The sequence below is a fragment of the Coffea arabica genome, chromosome 6c (genome assembly GCF_036785885.1).
Source record: "Coffea arabica cultivar ET-39 chromosome 6c, Coffea Arabica ET-39 HiFi, whole genome shotgun sequence".
In the NCBI taxonomy this organism is placed as follows: Eukaryota; Viridiplantae; Streptophyta; class Magnoliopsida; order Gentianales; family Rubiaceae; genus Coffea; species Coffea arabica.
In genome coordinates, this window is record NC_092320.1 from 62405217 (window position 1) to 62421677 (window position 16461).

The window sequence follows — 16461 nt, forward strand, 5'->3', positions numbered from 1 at the left end:
GCGTTCAAAGTGTCCTCGCATTTTATTAAATGAAGTTTTTCGTCTTTTACTTTTAAAATAATAATTTTACGTCTTTTATAAAATCAAATCAATAAGATTTCGTCCCAAATTAGATTTTGGACTACTTTTTGTCCTGAATCCATGACGTTATCCACACATGATCATTTTTTTAATAGCAAAGAGGTTAGGTTTTTTTTTCCGTTGACCAAATAATTCGATTCATATTCATTTTTGCTTCTAGAATAAGGAAAATCTGACCTAAACCATATTTGTTTTTCTTAAAAAAGTGAGGTTTGACCCAATTCATATCCATTTTTTTACTTAAAAAAAAAAGTAAGGTTTGATGTTTTTGTATATAAACAATGACTGACACGTGGGTCATATAATAATTTCAAGCTAAAATATCATCAGAAATTTAGATTAAGATTAAATTTTGTCAAATTGAATTTATAAGAAATGTAAAATTAACATTTTAAGAGTGAATGACAAAAATGTTCATTTAATAAAATGTGAGAAACATTTAAATAATTTTCCCATTCATCAAATCTCACTTGATGGTCTAGAATGACGGTTTCTTAAAAGGGGTAATTTCACAAACCTCCCCGAGGTTTCTGACACTTGCACTGACCCTCCAAAGGTTCTTAAAAGGGATAATTTCACAAACCTCCTCCAAGGTTTCTGACACTTGCACTGACCCTCATAAGGTTTTAAAAATTTCACTGACCACCCTTGCTTTTGAGATTTGGTAACAATTCAGTCCAAATAGGATTAAAATATTATTTTCATAGTGAGATGAGATTTTTATTCCATGAATGCCTTTGGTCCCTGCATTAATAGAAGATTGCAAATTATTAAAAGGTTGAAATGATTAGTAAAGTTGAAGGAATGTAAATGCAATTCAGGAACTTTCAAGCACCGCATGGAAACATAAGTAATGTTTTAATAGCCATAGCAACGTCTGCCTACAAGTTCTAAACCACCAAATTTTTTATTCAACGGCAAGTGTATATAAACATCACAATTGCACTTACACCCTCAAGAGTAGCAAGAGTTTGGGTACATAAAAAGTTATTGTTTTGTGCTGCATTTAGAGTTCATAATGAAAACATTTGGCAGAAATTATGGCCTCTTCAAGCCATAGGGGGAGAATCATGAAATTCACCCACATCTTTCAACAACAAAATACAAATTTTACTTAAGATTCAGGAAAAAGACAACAAAATACAAATTTTACTTGAGATTCAGAAAAAACACACCAACATTTACTTCAACTCTTAATATATTCCTATTAGGGTAAATTTTATATACATGGAAAGTGTATACACTATCACCGTTAGATTCATGATACATGTGCAAAAGTTGAATTTCAAATCTAAATTTTGCATAGTTATCAGTCATCCAAAACTAACATTGTATATACTGTTAGTGTTGGAAAGATTAATTATTTCTATTATCCCTTACCGTATAAATTTACACATAACAACAAGATACATAAAGTATAAGAATTTAGCTTTATTACTAACTCAAAAATCTACTGATCAAGCAAAATAGTTTATAATGTATTGTAGATAATATACTAGTTTTCTTGAAACTAATTCACAAGAACCTTTTTTAATTGTAGGCTAAGATGAAAAGGAAATCAAACCTTGGTTTCTACTTTAAATCATCTTCACTCCCAACAAATGAACAATGTCTTCACTTTGTCTCCATTTTCTTCTTCTTTTTTCATCTCTATTTCTTCCCTTCTAGTTATATGGCTACAATATCAAAAACTTGTTCAATCATCCTTGTCAAATCAGACTAGGCACAAAAATGGCACCAAATTTCTTGGCGCCTTTTTGTAACAAAGTTTTAATCAGTTTAATTAGACATTAAATTTTTGTTATTCTAGTTAAATGTAATTAACTAATCCAAATGACGCCAAATTTTTGTTACCCAAATTTACGTTAGTTATTAGTCCCAACTTCATAGGACAAAGTGGTAATTTCAGCTACCATGATGTAAGCAAAGGGCCCCAAATCTCTATCATGGGAGGTCAATGAAATTTTTAAAACCTTAAGGGGTGTTAGTGCAAGTGTCAGAAACTTTAGGGGAGCTATGTGAAATTATCTAAGATTCAGCACGCATGTTGCCTAAGTTCAAATAATTGCACATCACTACTTCTTGCACCTGATCTTCTCAATCTTTCCCTCTCCTTTTGTCTTTTAATTTCTTGCTTTTTCTTGGTGGGATACGAAGATATTTGTGAAGATAGGTGAAAATATCACAATAAATTTTGAAGCTAAATCTTTGTGTACAGTTTTAGTACTCTAGCTCTCCCGCGAGAAAAAGGACTAAAAATAGGTTAATCAAACAATACTTTAAATGAGACAAATGTATATGAAGCAAAGAAGAACCAATACAAATTGTCGCCCAACTTTCTAGAATATCTCATTTTAGTTTTTAGAGTTTGAAACAAAAATCTCATTTTACATTTTTTTAAATTTCAAGTTTACATAATAATCATGTAATACTTTCACCTAAGCTTGCTAAAAATAAGCATAGTAGCTACGTATGGAAGCCAATGCACAAAGAAACTTAGACCTCTAAATTTTGTACCATCACGTCTAATGCCATTACTATTAAAAAAGAGAAAATCATTTAAAACATCTCTCACATTTTGTAAAATAACTTTTTTTGTCCATTACTTTTAAAAATATAATTTTACGTCCCTTACAAATTCACATTGGTCAAATTTGGTCCCTACTTAAATTTCCGACTAGTTTTTTGTCGAAATTCACCACGTGCCTAACACGTGATCATATTTTAAGGGCAAAATTGTCAAATCGAATTTTATATAATTCGATTCATAATCCCTCACATTTCATAAAATAAAATTTTTCGTCCCTTACATTTCACAAAATGAATTTTTTCATCCTTGATATTTTTCAAAATGAATTTTTTCATTTTTTATTGATCATGTGTGTGAATAATTTTTTTTTAAATTCATGTATATATCTATTTGATTTCACCTGAACAGCACAAATAGCATGTGAAATCAAATAGAGATATATTACATACTATTCGTACTGCTCAAATGAAATCAAATAGATATATACATGGGTTTAAAACAATTGTTAGCTTTTCACTTATATTCATTTTCTTTTACTCGAAATTTGAAAATAAAGAAGACATTTAATCCTAAATATTATCGAGTGTTTATATTGAATTAAATTTGGACAGAAAAAATAAACAAAAGAAAAGTATGACAAAAAGAAATAAATGATTGGCATTTTCAAATTTTAAGACAATCGTAAGGCAAGTAATTCAACTGTTGGTTTTAAAAGTATCGAGTAGAAATTTTATATTTAAACTGAAATTTGTTAGCACAATTATAAAATTCGGCTTATGACTCATTAATTAGATGACATTATTATACAATTCAATAAATAAATTATTACCAAAAAAGAAATGTCACAAATATTGAATAGGTTCAAATGGTGAAATCATATAAATATATACGTAGATTCAAATAAAATTATTAGTTTTAAACCCCTATATATATTTATTGAATAGCATGTGTATAACTACGATTAGCATGTTTAGATGAAATCCAATAGAGATAAATTATATGTTATTCATACTGTTCAGATAAAATCAAATAGACATATACGTGGGTTTATAGAAAAAAAAAGCTATTCATACACATGATCAATGAGAGATGAAAACATTTATTTTGAAAAATGTGAGGGATGGAAAAATTCATTTTTTGAAATGTGAGGAGCGAAACAATTCATTTTCTAAAATATTAGGGACGAAAAAATTTATTTTGTAAAATGTTAGGAACTATGAATCAGATTATGTAAACATTTGATTTGACAATTTTGCCCTTAAAAAATGATCACATGCAAGTCACGTGGTGAATTCCGATAAAAAACTAGTCAAAAACCTAGGTAGGAACCAAATTTGATCAATATGAATTTGTAAGAGACGTAAAATTACATTTTTAAAAGTGAGGGACGAAAAAAATCATCTTGTAAAATATGATGGACGTTTTGAACGATTTTTCCATTAAAAAAATAAACAAAAATGTAATTACACACAATGATAAACACATTTTTGTTATATTAGTAAAAGTGAATGACCAAAAAGTCACTAAACTATTAAGTATGACAAGGATTAGTTATCAAACCCTTTTTTTTGGTGGCCATCAAATCTTTTTTTTTTTTCGTTGGTCACAAAGGTCACTAAACTGGTAAAACCTAACCACTAAGGTCATTTTGTCAAGCTTCACTCGTAAACACAATCGATAAATTATTAAAATTTAACGATTTTTTTTGGCAAAATAACCTTTGGCAACCAGATGTTTTATCAGTAGAATTTGACAAAAAGACCTTGTTGACCCGTTTTCACCAGTTTAGTGACTTTTGTGACCACATAAAAATTTTGGTGACTAACCCGTGCCATACTTAATAATTTTGCGACCTTGTTACTCTATCTGTAAAACTCACCTACTCTTGCATTGTACCAATAAAAAATTTTCCAACTCAAGATTGCCTACCATTCAACACTGATCGCATTTTCATCAGATTCTCATAAAATCACGTGGTTCTACTGTTACGTTTATAAAAGATTTAGGACTAACTTACCGCACCTTAAAACTCTGTTGGGTAAAAATGTCAAATACTTGATAGTTTAATGACCATTAAGGAAATTTGCTCGCAATAATCAGAACGCCGTCGTCGTCCCTTGCCAAGCGGAGCAGCATCTTCTCTGGTTTTGCTGTTTCAGTGTAGGGTTTTGGAATAGAGGGAAATTGATTGCTAGGGTTTAGCGAGGCTGAGAAGAAGAAGAAGAAGAAGGGAAGGATGAAGCCGGTGGTCGGAATGGTGGTGTCGAACAAGATGCAGAAGTCGGTGGTGGTGGCCGTCGACAGACTATTCCACCACAAGCTCTACAATCGCTACGTCAAGCGCACCTCCAAATTCATGGCTCACGACGAACACAACCAATGCAACATCGGCGACCGCGTATGAACTTTTCTCCTCATTTCTCCTTTTTTTTGGAAAGAAAAGAATGAGGCATTTTTTATATTTGCATTATTGATTGCTTCGTGGGAAAATGGAAAATTAAGAGGGGGAACATTCTTTAATATCAACTTGTTTGTCATGGAAATGTCTTGGAATCAAACAAATTGTGGAGTGATTGATAAAGAGTTGATGTCGGGTGAAAGTTTCGACTATTTTTAGTTCAATTTCTTTTTCGTTATTAAGAATGGATTTTGATGTCGGGAATATTTGTTCTTTCAATGTATTATGTTGTTAACTGCGTTTTATAGGGGTTGTGTATTGGGTAAAGTGTCGTTTTTTCTGATCAAGGATGATTGTGCATTAATCATTTACAGGTCAAATTGGATCCTTCCAGGCCTTTAAGCAAGCGTAAGAACTGGGTTGTTGCTGAAATTTTGAAAAAGGCTCGAATTTATACACCTCAATCCGCTGCAGATTCAACCAACATGGCAGATTTATCGTCTTCTATGAGCTCGGGCAGCACTAAGCCAGCTCAAAACTCGTCATCGTCCGCCTAAGGTTGAGTGATACTTATGGAAATGCATGCACAACAATACTGGCTCATGCAGAATTGGCACAGATAAATATTGCTGCTCGCTATGTGTGATGTGATGTATTTCTCTTCCCAATGCCTAGCAGTTGATCCAACGTTTTGAGTTCTAGTTATTGAACTTTCTTGTTTTTGCTAGTTTTGGACTTCCTTGTTTTTCCTTATTGGCTTATCCAAGCAGAGTCAGGTGTTGCATTTAAGATCAGTTAAGTATGTCTAGAGTATTCCAGCAAAATCATTAATTTACATCTGATGAAATGTTTTCATCTTTTAGGATGTTGAGGTCTCTCTAGCTCTATCTTTTCCCTTTGTGGTTAGACATTAGCCCTAAGACATGAAAGAAGAAATTTGCATTTAGTTATTCATTTGAATGATGTGTAATTCAGATCAAATGTCATATGATTTTCTCATATAGTCTCCTGCCCTCTGAACAAAACCAGTGGTCAATCACTTCCCTTGGGTATGGTCTGATAAATATCTAGAAGTATGATTCGGAGATTTAAACTTAATTTTATACCAGTAAGCCTTTTCACTGTCAGTGAATTTGATTCAAATGTTTTCATTAAGCTCCCTGAACCAGCTCATGCTGTTTATAGTTGAAAAAGCACTAAGTCTGCAACTGGAGAAGCAATAGTTAGAATTGACGTATATACGCCCTTCTCCTTGCTGCTTTTCTGGGACTTTCACCAAACCTCTGCCAAGTTGCAAATGTGCCTTGGTGAACTCTAGAACTACCCTAGGTTGCAGGAAGTTTTTTTAACCAACAAAGGTTGTAAAGTTTTCTTCAATTTTTGACACGTGCTTTGGCAAGATTCTGCGGCATGAGATTTCATTTCTGGCAAGGCTTCTTTTGTCTAGGTGTTTTTTTTTTCTCCTTCATTACTGGTCATACGTATCTTTCATGTTTGAATGCAGGACACATGCAGCATGAGAACAAATAGCTTGGTGGCCAAAGCACTTAAGCTCACTTTATATTGAAATATGTTCTGAACTTCATTGGACTTATTAAAGAGAACTATTCTATAAACACTTCTCATTCATCATCTCAGTTATGAACATTTACACTCAAAATAAGTCTATCTCTGGATGGTAAATATTTTTTTAGCATTTAATACTATTTAGTTTTTCTCAACTATCATAGTGATGAAGTAAAAACTAATTAGCGTTTTGCTCTGGAACAGGCTCTTTTAATTTGCTTATACCATGTAGTTAAGTGCATTGGGTGTACATATTGGAAGCAACAGTGATTTAATCAGGTCCATGCATTAGTATAGAATGTGAGGACCCACGGAGCAATTTTTTATCTGCATGAAACCATAATTTAATAGTGATTTGGTCCATGGGGTGGTTTTGCATAAAGGACACCCTATATTTGATGTTTGATGATGATCACTGATATGTTTGTGATTGTATGATTTGATGGTAACTTTCAGAGTATTGTAAAACTTGAATAGGATTTGCTTTCTGCCAGGTGAAGCATTGGGGAGTACTGGTACTGCAGCTTGTGCTATGGCCCTATCGTCATAGAGGGGATCACAAAGATTGATACTGGACTGCATCTTGATTTAGTTTTTGTTACCATCCCTACTGTAGAAGAGGACCATGCTGATTTGATGGTGGTTTGCCGAGGATTTGTCTCCATCTGTATACTGATCAGAATTATAAATAAACTACTGGGCCAAAATAGTTTGCATTAGAATTCGTGACTTCTTGTAGTAATTCCATGATCTTCAAACCCTTCCATCCCATCCCCCATCGGTCTTTCCTCTTCCTTCTTCTTTTCCCCTGGAGGAAAAAGGCCAAAAAGGTCAAACCAGAGATTATCTACTCATAATTGTCGACTGAAATAGCTGCTTTTTTGGCTTTTTGTTCTTTTGTTGACTGGAATGGCTAATACTGGAGTTCCATATAACTTTTTTCTTTGCTGCTCTGCTAGCGGTTTCATTTACAAGTGATTCAAAAGGACAGTGATGAATTTGTCAGTCAGGCTTTGTGAATTTCATTATCTCAATGATGCTTAATAATATGGTAATTACTGGTCTCAAAAGTCAAGGTTCTCAGTGAATTGTTTAAATAGTACCTAATCTTAAACACAAGTGGAATTGATTATGGAAGTAATGGCAGTAGATCCACTTTCCCTGAGTAAAGCTTCATACAAGGTAAATGGTTGGCTGATTCTTTACTTGAAATCTGAAGACGAAGTCACTACAGGTGATGTAACTGAACTTTGTACAAAACATATTGAAGTATAATTGCTACTCCAAGAGCAATCCGGATCGTTGATTTGAACCACTTGGCAATCATGAAGGATGAACAAGCTTCTACTTGTAATTGGGCAGACAGACAAAGTAAAGATTTCCGAAAGCAAACCATGGCATATTGCAGGATAAACCTGGGGAAGGAGTCCGGGAGGGGGCTTCTTGAGCTAAAAGTGCCACTGGTAAAAGAGAAATCAACCCAAAATTTGTTTGCTGTAATGAACTGAAAACTTGGACTTCATGTCAAAGACAATAGTTGATGCGGAAAAGGGCATCTGGGTATTGGTACTGTGTAGATCCATCTCATTTCTGCTAAACATTTCCCTTTTTTCATCTTTCCTAATGACCAAATAATTTCGGGATTGACATAAAACATCCTGATGCTGTTGATCCTTTAGCTTTTAATGCCTTTGTTTCACCGTTCCATTCAAATTTCTCAGTTTAGTTCACAGAAAATTATCCAGCTCGTGGACTCTCGTCTTCTGTTCTGATTCAGGCAACCTGGTTCTTGTTTTAGATGACACAATGAAGGTCACAAACTTATAATAGATTGGAGATGAATTTCAGAAGCTGGTATGCTACTCAGACATTTTGCGAGTGATAACATATATATCTTCGAGCCTCCTTTCTTTCAGCTCTCTGTTTTCTCATCCAGAAAATTACTAGACTCGCTTTATGGAACAATCACCGGTTTGTATCATTCTTGCATCCCAATTCAATAAACTTGTGATACCTGTATTAGATGACACCACGAAGGTTAAAACCTTAAAATAGGTACTGATAAACAGTGAGTTCTAGCATGAGGTTTGGATTTTTGCACATTATATCATATGCGTCTTCAATTTTTTCCTTGCCTACAGGCAAAGACCCAGCAAACAACCTTTTGTGCATTTACCAAAAGAATGGTGGCATGTCAAATTGAGAACAATGTTTTCTCATCCAGCTAAATCTTGCTAAATGCACAAGTTTTTACCAATTTCCTTATTTTGACATTCTTCCTCATTTCTTCTACACCATGCCAGTTACCAGATTCAGCATAAATCATACTCAACAAAGTATAATTGGCAGCATTGTCAGGCTCCGACTCAATCAGCTTATGCACCAACAGTTCCGCAACTTCCAGCTTTCCATGAAGCTTACAAGAAGAAACCAAGGAACTCCATATTCTGGGACTTGGTTTCATAGGCAGTCTAGACACAAGATCACAAGCATCTTCCAGTTTCCCCGCCCTTCCAAGAAGATCAATATAACAAGCATAATGCTCTATAGTAAGTGATATTTTCTCATCTTTCATCGTTTCATTAAAGAGCTTGTATCCCTCTTCCACAAGGCCAGCATGGTTGCAAGCTGTCATGACTTCAAGAAGTGCAATTGCATCAGCTTTCATCCCACTCTCTTGCATCTCACCAAAGAGTTGCAAGGCATCCTCCCCGCAACCATACAGACCATAAGCACTAATAATTGCAGTCCATGAAACAGAATCCGTAAGTGTCATCTCCTTGAAAATCTTAACCGAATCCTGAAGACAACCACACTTGGCATACATACTAATGAGCGAGTTTTGGATATTCAATTCAGATATCAAGCAAGATTTCAGGACATAGCCATGGACTCCACCTGCATGGCATGTTGACAAGAGATTGGTACAGGCAGAAATCACAGACAATAATGTAACACTATTGGGTTGAAATCCCTTTTTCTGCATTTCATTAAAGAGCTCTAGAGCTTCTTCAGCAGTTTCTTTCTTCCGTGAATAGCCTGCAATTATACAACTCCACATCACAACATCCTTTGTAGTTGATCTTTCAAAAATAAGCTTTGCAGCCCAAATTTCTCCACATTCACAATACATATGCATGAGAGCTGAGCGGAATCTAAAATCCCTATCAAACTCGTGACGAAAAGCATATCCGTGGATCTCTGTTCCACGATTAACTGAACCATACTTAGCACATGCTGGTAAAATACTAATTACTGTCACCCTATTTGGTTTAACTTTTTCAACCTGCATTGCACGAAAACAATCCAGTGCCTTGGCATAGTCATGATCTGCCACACATCCCGTGATCATAGCAGTCCATGAGACTTCATTTCTAACTTCCATTCTATCAAATACACGAAAAGCAGTCTCCTGATCATGACATCTCCAGTAAAAATCTACCAATGCGGTTGACCTGAAAACCGACCAGTCAAATCTTTCATCCACTGTAACAATAGCATGAATCAATCTTCCTAATCGAAAATTTTCTGTCTGACTACAAGCTGATAAAACGCTAGCAATCAACTCGGGCTTGGGCTCAAATCCACAAATATACATATCCTTAAACATCTTCATTGATTCCAACAAAAACCCATTTTGCATATAGCAATTTATCATCGAATTCCAAGAAATGGTGTCTCTCTGAGGCATTGTGTCGAACATTTTGTATGCACTCTTTGTGTCTGAGAATTTTGCATACATAGAGATGAGAGAATTCGAAACTGTAGATTCTGAATCAAACCCATTTTTAAAGGCATAGCAGTGAAGCTGAAGGCCCAAGGGATTGTGGGTTTGGGAACTTGCAGTGGCTTTGATGATCGACGGCAGTATAAAGACGCTGCTTTCATGGTTTGGAAAGAAGGGGTGGACATGGTCTTTGAAAAGGTTGATGGCTTTGTCATAGAGCCCTTTAGCCAAGAAGTCCTTGATTTGGGCGCGAGCATCAGCAATTGATGATGTTATGGGACCTGACGCTGAAGCTGAAGCTGAGGTGAAACGTCTTATTATTTGGTGCATTTTGTTGGGTCTAATTTCATAGCCATTTTATACGATTAGATGCCAGACTCAACAATCCGTGCCATATCGCTTCTTATTTTAGAGCTTCAATTTGGTCTTTTGTCAGATACAAAACGTTTTTGCCAATTGCAGTTATCACACCGCCAATTGGCAAAAACGTTTTGCCAGTTGGCTGGATGGGTAAGTTTTGTGGGTTCCTCTTAGATTTACCTCTTAGGTCTTCTTAGCTTTAACCCTCAGTCAAATTTAATTAGTTGGGTGTGTGTGTATTATATCGTCTTCGAGAAAAGAAAAAAAAAAGTTATCACACCGCAAGTACTACTAAGATTTTGGTTTGGTGATTAGAGTTAAGGCTCGTATCATGTATTTTATATTTTGAGAAGATCTTACGGTATAAATTTTCGGACAAAGACTTATTTGGGAGCGAATATAGTATAATTATTTTGAATGAACGGATATACCAACATTTTTTTTTTTTCAAAATCTCAGACCCTTTAAGACCATCGAGAATCCTTACACTTGAAATCAAACCACAATTTGGCCGATACAAGATGTTCATAAAAGATGTTTTAATTTAAAGACAAATCCATCATACTTTGTATTCTGACTTGTTTTGTAATTTGTTTTATTCTACATTTTTCTTGAAGAAACTAGAAAATTTATGCCTAACTTCTCAATTTGCCTAAAAATTTTGAGTCAATAACCATCTTCTAGTTAACACTATAGTCCAAGTGATGTTATACATAAGCAAATAAGCATTAACTGCCACCATCTCCCTAGTGCAATAACTACATAAGCATATTGATATTTTGCCTCAAAAGAAAAAAAGCACATTGATATTTCACATATTAAACTGACTAAGGTTTTTTCATCTTGAGTTTCAAGCCCCGTTCACATATGGTCAACATAAATTTTACATAAACTCAACTTTGGGCTTGAACCTCATAGATTTCACCTTTCAGCTTCACATATGCTAAGCCCTTTAAACTCATTTTACAACTGAATTTTCTTGAGGAGCTGAGTGGGAGATCTCATCTAACGAATGCTTGCATCAACCAGTTTTTTTTTTTTTTTTTTTTGACATCTTTCAACTTTCAAATTCATCAAATTCATAATTAGGGGAAAAGAAGGAACTCTTATCTGGCCATCTAGGAGATTTAACTTAACAAATGCGTACGTATGGGAATGAATCACTTGAAATCAAAGCTTAGCTTTCAGAAGACACATCTGGGAGCAATAAAACAGCCATATCCACGACTTCTCTGCTCCTTTTGTTTGCTCGACCAAACCTCAGTCTTCCTCCCTGTCTTTCTAATTGCTTTCATTATGATCTTGAGATCAACATAGCCCATCACAGTGATTTTGTTCAAAATCACATTTGTCTCTACACAAGTAATACCTACAAGACATGCATTAGATACCATAACCCTCTACAATTCGCTTGATCAAATCCACTAAAATCCCAAAAAAAAAAAAAAAGGAAAGTGGAAAAGTTTTATGAGGAATTAAAAACAAATATAACCCACCTTTAATCTTCCACAATTCTTTTTGAATTGCTTTCTCGCATGCTTTGCAATGCAGGCGTACTTTCAACTCGAAAACCTGAAAAAAAAAAAAAAAAAATTTCCCCAAAAGTTTTCAGTTGTTTAGAGGACTTTTACTAACATGAGAAATATATAGAGTAAAATAAGACAACGAAATGTGGAACCTCCATTAATGGCTAGTCTTCTGATTCAGCTATCTGCAAGAGAAATGCACATTCATATATACTAGCTAGGAAAGTGCAAGAGGGAATATATAGCGGGTGATTATCAGAAGGGTGGCTGAAATGATTGTTGGTTTTATCAATTATGAGCAAGTAATCATATGATCATAGCATGCTTGTGACTTTTGATAGTCCATTTTTCAAGTAGGTATTAGTCCACTTTAAACCTTATGATGGCCACCTAACTAACTTGAATTCTAAGTCAGTGATTTTAGTACTTTAATAATGTATAACTAATTAAATAAATCCACTTCTAATGAACAGCGACAGGTTTCAAACCCTCTAGGCCACTACCCTTTTTGCAAACTATGCTGTAAACATAAAAAATTTAGGCACCTTGATCACAACAAGCCGCAGTCTGACATTGAATCTCTTTCAGAGCTATTCTATGGGATTCGGCTACTTCAATTTGAGATCATACCAATTTCACGTATATATACTGTTTGTAGTTTTTGTTGCAATATCCATGCATGCTTTTCTATCTCCTTTAATTTTTTGGTGTAAAGTTTTTCAAAACAAGTTTTTGTACAGAGATGGAGGTGACGAAGCAGTTCATATCCCTAAAGTATTTTGATTCAATCTTTAATTTGTACTTGCATGTAAAGGGAAGTTTAGTTTCAATAGATACAATTAATTGCCTTTGTGTGTTGTGGATCATGTTGAGGTGATCTTCACTAGGGAAACTAGCTAATCGAATTTCGATAATATTGTTTAAATAGAAAGCTTTCCATATTAGCCCTGACAATACCGATTATATCTTATCAGCTAATATGTGGATTTTCCATTTCGAGTTACAAGGTTCCATTTACTTTTGATAGTGTGATGCGCTTCGTTGCACGACTGTGTGACCTACCATGCACGAATATCATTTTACAATACTTCTCGTATATATGGAAAGAGAGCAAAATCCAACCTTTTGATGTTGTTCATTATTTTTTCACTTTTTTTGAAATGCGAGCCCTACCATCCTTTCACCAGCAGATTAAAATGTAAAAGTTTGTCACATAAATTTTATTTTATTTTGTCAATCGTCACTTTATCTATAATATTCTACACTATCCTAATCTAAAGGGGAGATCCAACTGGACCTAAAGGGATCGATGGGGATTGAACCACCGCCGAACCAGACGGGTGCACCACGCACCCATTTAGATTTTTTAAGAAGCCACTTAACGTGGCAAATGGTAGGAGGCCCAACAGGTCAGGAAGTTTGTTCAGAGGGTGCAATATTAATATTAATTTTAATTTAAAATGTATTCGTTTGAAAATTTTTAGTATAATTAAATATTTGTCACAAGTACACCAATTAATTTAATTAATATTACATATATTTTTTAAAAAAATTATTTACTGCTTGTGATTAATCATTTGAAATTATTATCAAGCCAAGTTATTTTATAAAATTGCATAGAACTTTAAAATATGTATAAGACTAGTAGATGTAAAGATTTAGTAACCTGAACTATATTTGTTTTTTCTTAAAAAAGTGAGATTTGACCCAATTCATATTCATTTTTTTACTAAAAAAAAGGTAGGGTTTGATGTTTTTATATATAAATAGTGGGTCATATAGTGATTTCAAGCTAAAATGTGATTATAAGTTTAGGTTAAGATCAAATTTTGTCAAATTGAATTTATAAGAAATATAAAATTAATATTTTAAGAGTGAATGACAAAAACGTTCATTTAACAAAATGTGAGAGACATTTAAACGATTTTCCCATTCATCGATTCTCACTTGATGGTCTGGAATGACACTTTTCTTAAAACCATGAAAAGGATCATTTGACTAAGTAATTTTATCATTTGACTAAGTAATTTTAGGGATAATTTCACAAACGTCCTCGACATTTCTAACACTTGCACTAATACCTCCTAAAGTTTTAAAAATTTCACTGACCACCCTTGCATTTGAGATTTTGATAACAATTCAGTCCAAATAGGATTAAAATATTATTTTCATGAGTGAGATGAGATTTTTATTCCATGAATGCCTTTGGTCCTTGTATTAGTAGAAGATTGCAAGTTATTAAAAGGTTGAAATGATTAGTAAAGTTGAGGCGATGTAAAAACAGTTTAGGAACTTTCAAGCACCACGTGGAAACATAAATAATGTTTTAACAGCCATAGCAACGTCTAGTGCAAGTTCTAAACCACCATTTTTTATTCAGCAGCAAGTGTATATAAACATCACAATTGCATTTACACCCTCAAGAGCAGCAAGAGTTTGGTACACATAAAGTTATTGTTTTGTGCTGCATTTAGAATTCATAATGAAAACATTTAGCAGAAATTATGGCCTCTTCAACCCATAGGGAGAATCATTAATTTCACCCCCATCTTTCAACAACAAAATACAAATTTTACTTAAGATTCAGAAATACACACCAACATTTACTTCAACTCTTAATATCTTTCTATTATCCCTTACTGTATAAATTTACACATAACAACCAGATACATGAAGTCCCAGAATATAGCTTTATTACTAACTCAAAAATCTATTGATCAAGCAAAATAGTTCATAATGTATTGTAGATAACATACTAGTCTTCTTGAAACTAATTCACAAGAACATTTTTTTATTGTAGGTTAAGATGAAAGGGAAATTCAAACCTTGGTTTCTACTGTAAATTATCTTCACTCCCAACAAATGAACAATATCTTCACATTGTCTCCATTTTCTTCTTCTTTTTTCTTTGTTTTTTTTTTCATCTCTATTTCTTCTCTTCTAGTTATATGGCTACAATATCAAAAACTTGTTCAATCATCCTTGTCAAATCATACTAGGCACAAAAATGGCACCAAATTTCTTGGCGCCTTTCTGTAACGAAGTTTTAATTAGTTTAATTAGACATTAAATTTTTGTTATTCTAGTTAAATGTAATTAACTAATCCAAATGACGCCAAATTTTTGTTACCCAAATTTAAGTTAGTTATTAGTCCCAACTTCATAGGACAAAGTGGTAATTTCAGCTACCATGATGTAAGCAAAGGGCCCAAAATCTCTACCATGGGAGGTCAATGAAATTTTTAAAACCTCAAGGGGTGTTAGTGCAAGTGTCAGAAACTTTAGGGTAGCTTTGTGAAATTATCTAAGATTCAGCACGCATGTTGCCTAAGTTCAAATAATTGCACATCACTACTTCTTGCACCTGATCTTCTCAATCTTTCCCTCTCCTTTTGTCTTTTAATTTCTTGCTTTTTCTTGGTGGGATACGAAGATATTCGTGAAGATAGGTGAAAATATCACAATAAATTTTGTAGCTAAATCTTTGTGTACAGTTTTAGTACTCTAGCTCTCCCGCGAGAAAAAGGACTAAAAAGAGGTTAATCAAACAATACCTTAAATGAGACAAATGTATCTGAAGCAAAGAAGAACCAATACAAATTGTCGCCCAACTTTCTAGAATATCTCATTTTAGTTTTTAGAGTTTGAAACGAAAATCTCATTTTACATTTTTTTTTTTAAATTTCAAGTTTACATAATAATCATGCAATACTTTCACGTAAGCTTGCTAAAAATAAGCATAGTAGCTACTCATGGAAGCCAATGCACAAAGAAACTTAGACCTCTAAATTTTGTACCATCACGTCTAATACGATTACTATTAAGAAAATAAACAAAAATGTAATTACACACAATAATAAACACATTTTTGTTATATCAGTAAAAGTGAATGACCAAAAAGTCACTAAACTATTAAGTCTGACAAGGATTAATTATCAAACTTTTTTTTATGGCCTCAAAGGTCACTAAATTGGTAAAACCTAACCACCAAGGTCATTTTGTCAAGCTCCACTCGTAAAACAATTGATAAATTATTAAAATTTAACGATTTTTTTTGACAAAATAACCTTTGGCAACCCATTGTTTTATCAGTAGAATTTAACAAAATGACCTTACTAATCCGTTTTCACCAGTTTAGTGACCTTTGTGGCCACATAAAAAGTTTAGTGGTTGTCTCGTGTCATACTTAATAGTTTAGTAACCTTTCTGGCCATTCACTTTATCTGTAAAATTCACAAACTCTTGCATTATACCAATAAAGAATTTTTCAACT

General features: G+C 33.7%; 1 long non-coding RNA gene and 1 pseudogene across 1 annotated transcript; one reads left to right on the plus strand and one right to left on the minus strand.

The window, feature by feature from the left end:
• The first annotated feature begins 4714 nt into the window (after nt 1-4714).
• LOC113694242 (uncharacterized) lies at nt 4715-7580 on the plus strand. Its single transcript, XR_003449293.2, has 3 exons — nt 4715-5009; nt 5384-5567; nt 7070-7580. It is a non-coding gene; the product is annotated as an uncharacterized lncRNA (long non-coding RNA).
• A 171-nt stretch (nt 7581-7751) lies between these two features.
• LOC113694241 (pentatricopeptide repeat-containing protein At4g31070, mitochondrial-like) lies at nt 7752-11084 on the minus strand (annotated as a pseudogene).
• Nucleotides 11085-16461: the final 5377 nt, after the last annotated feature.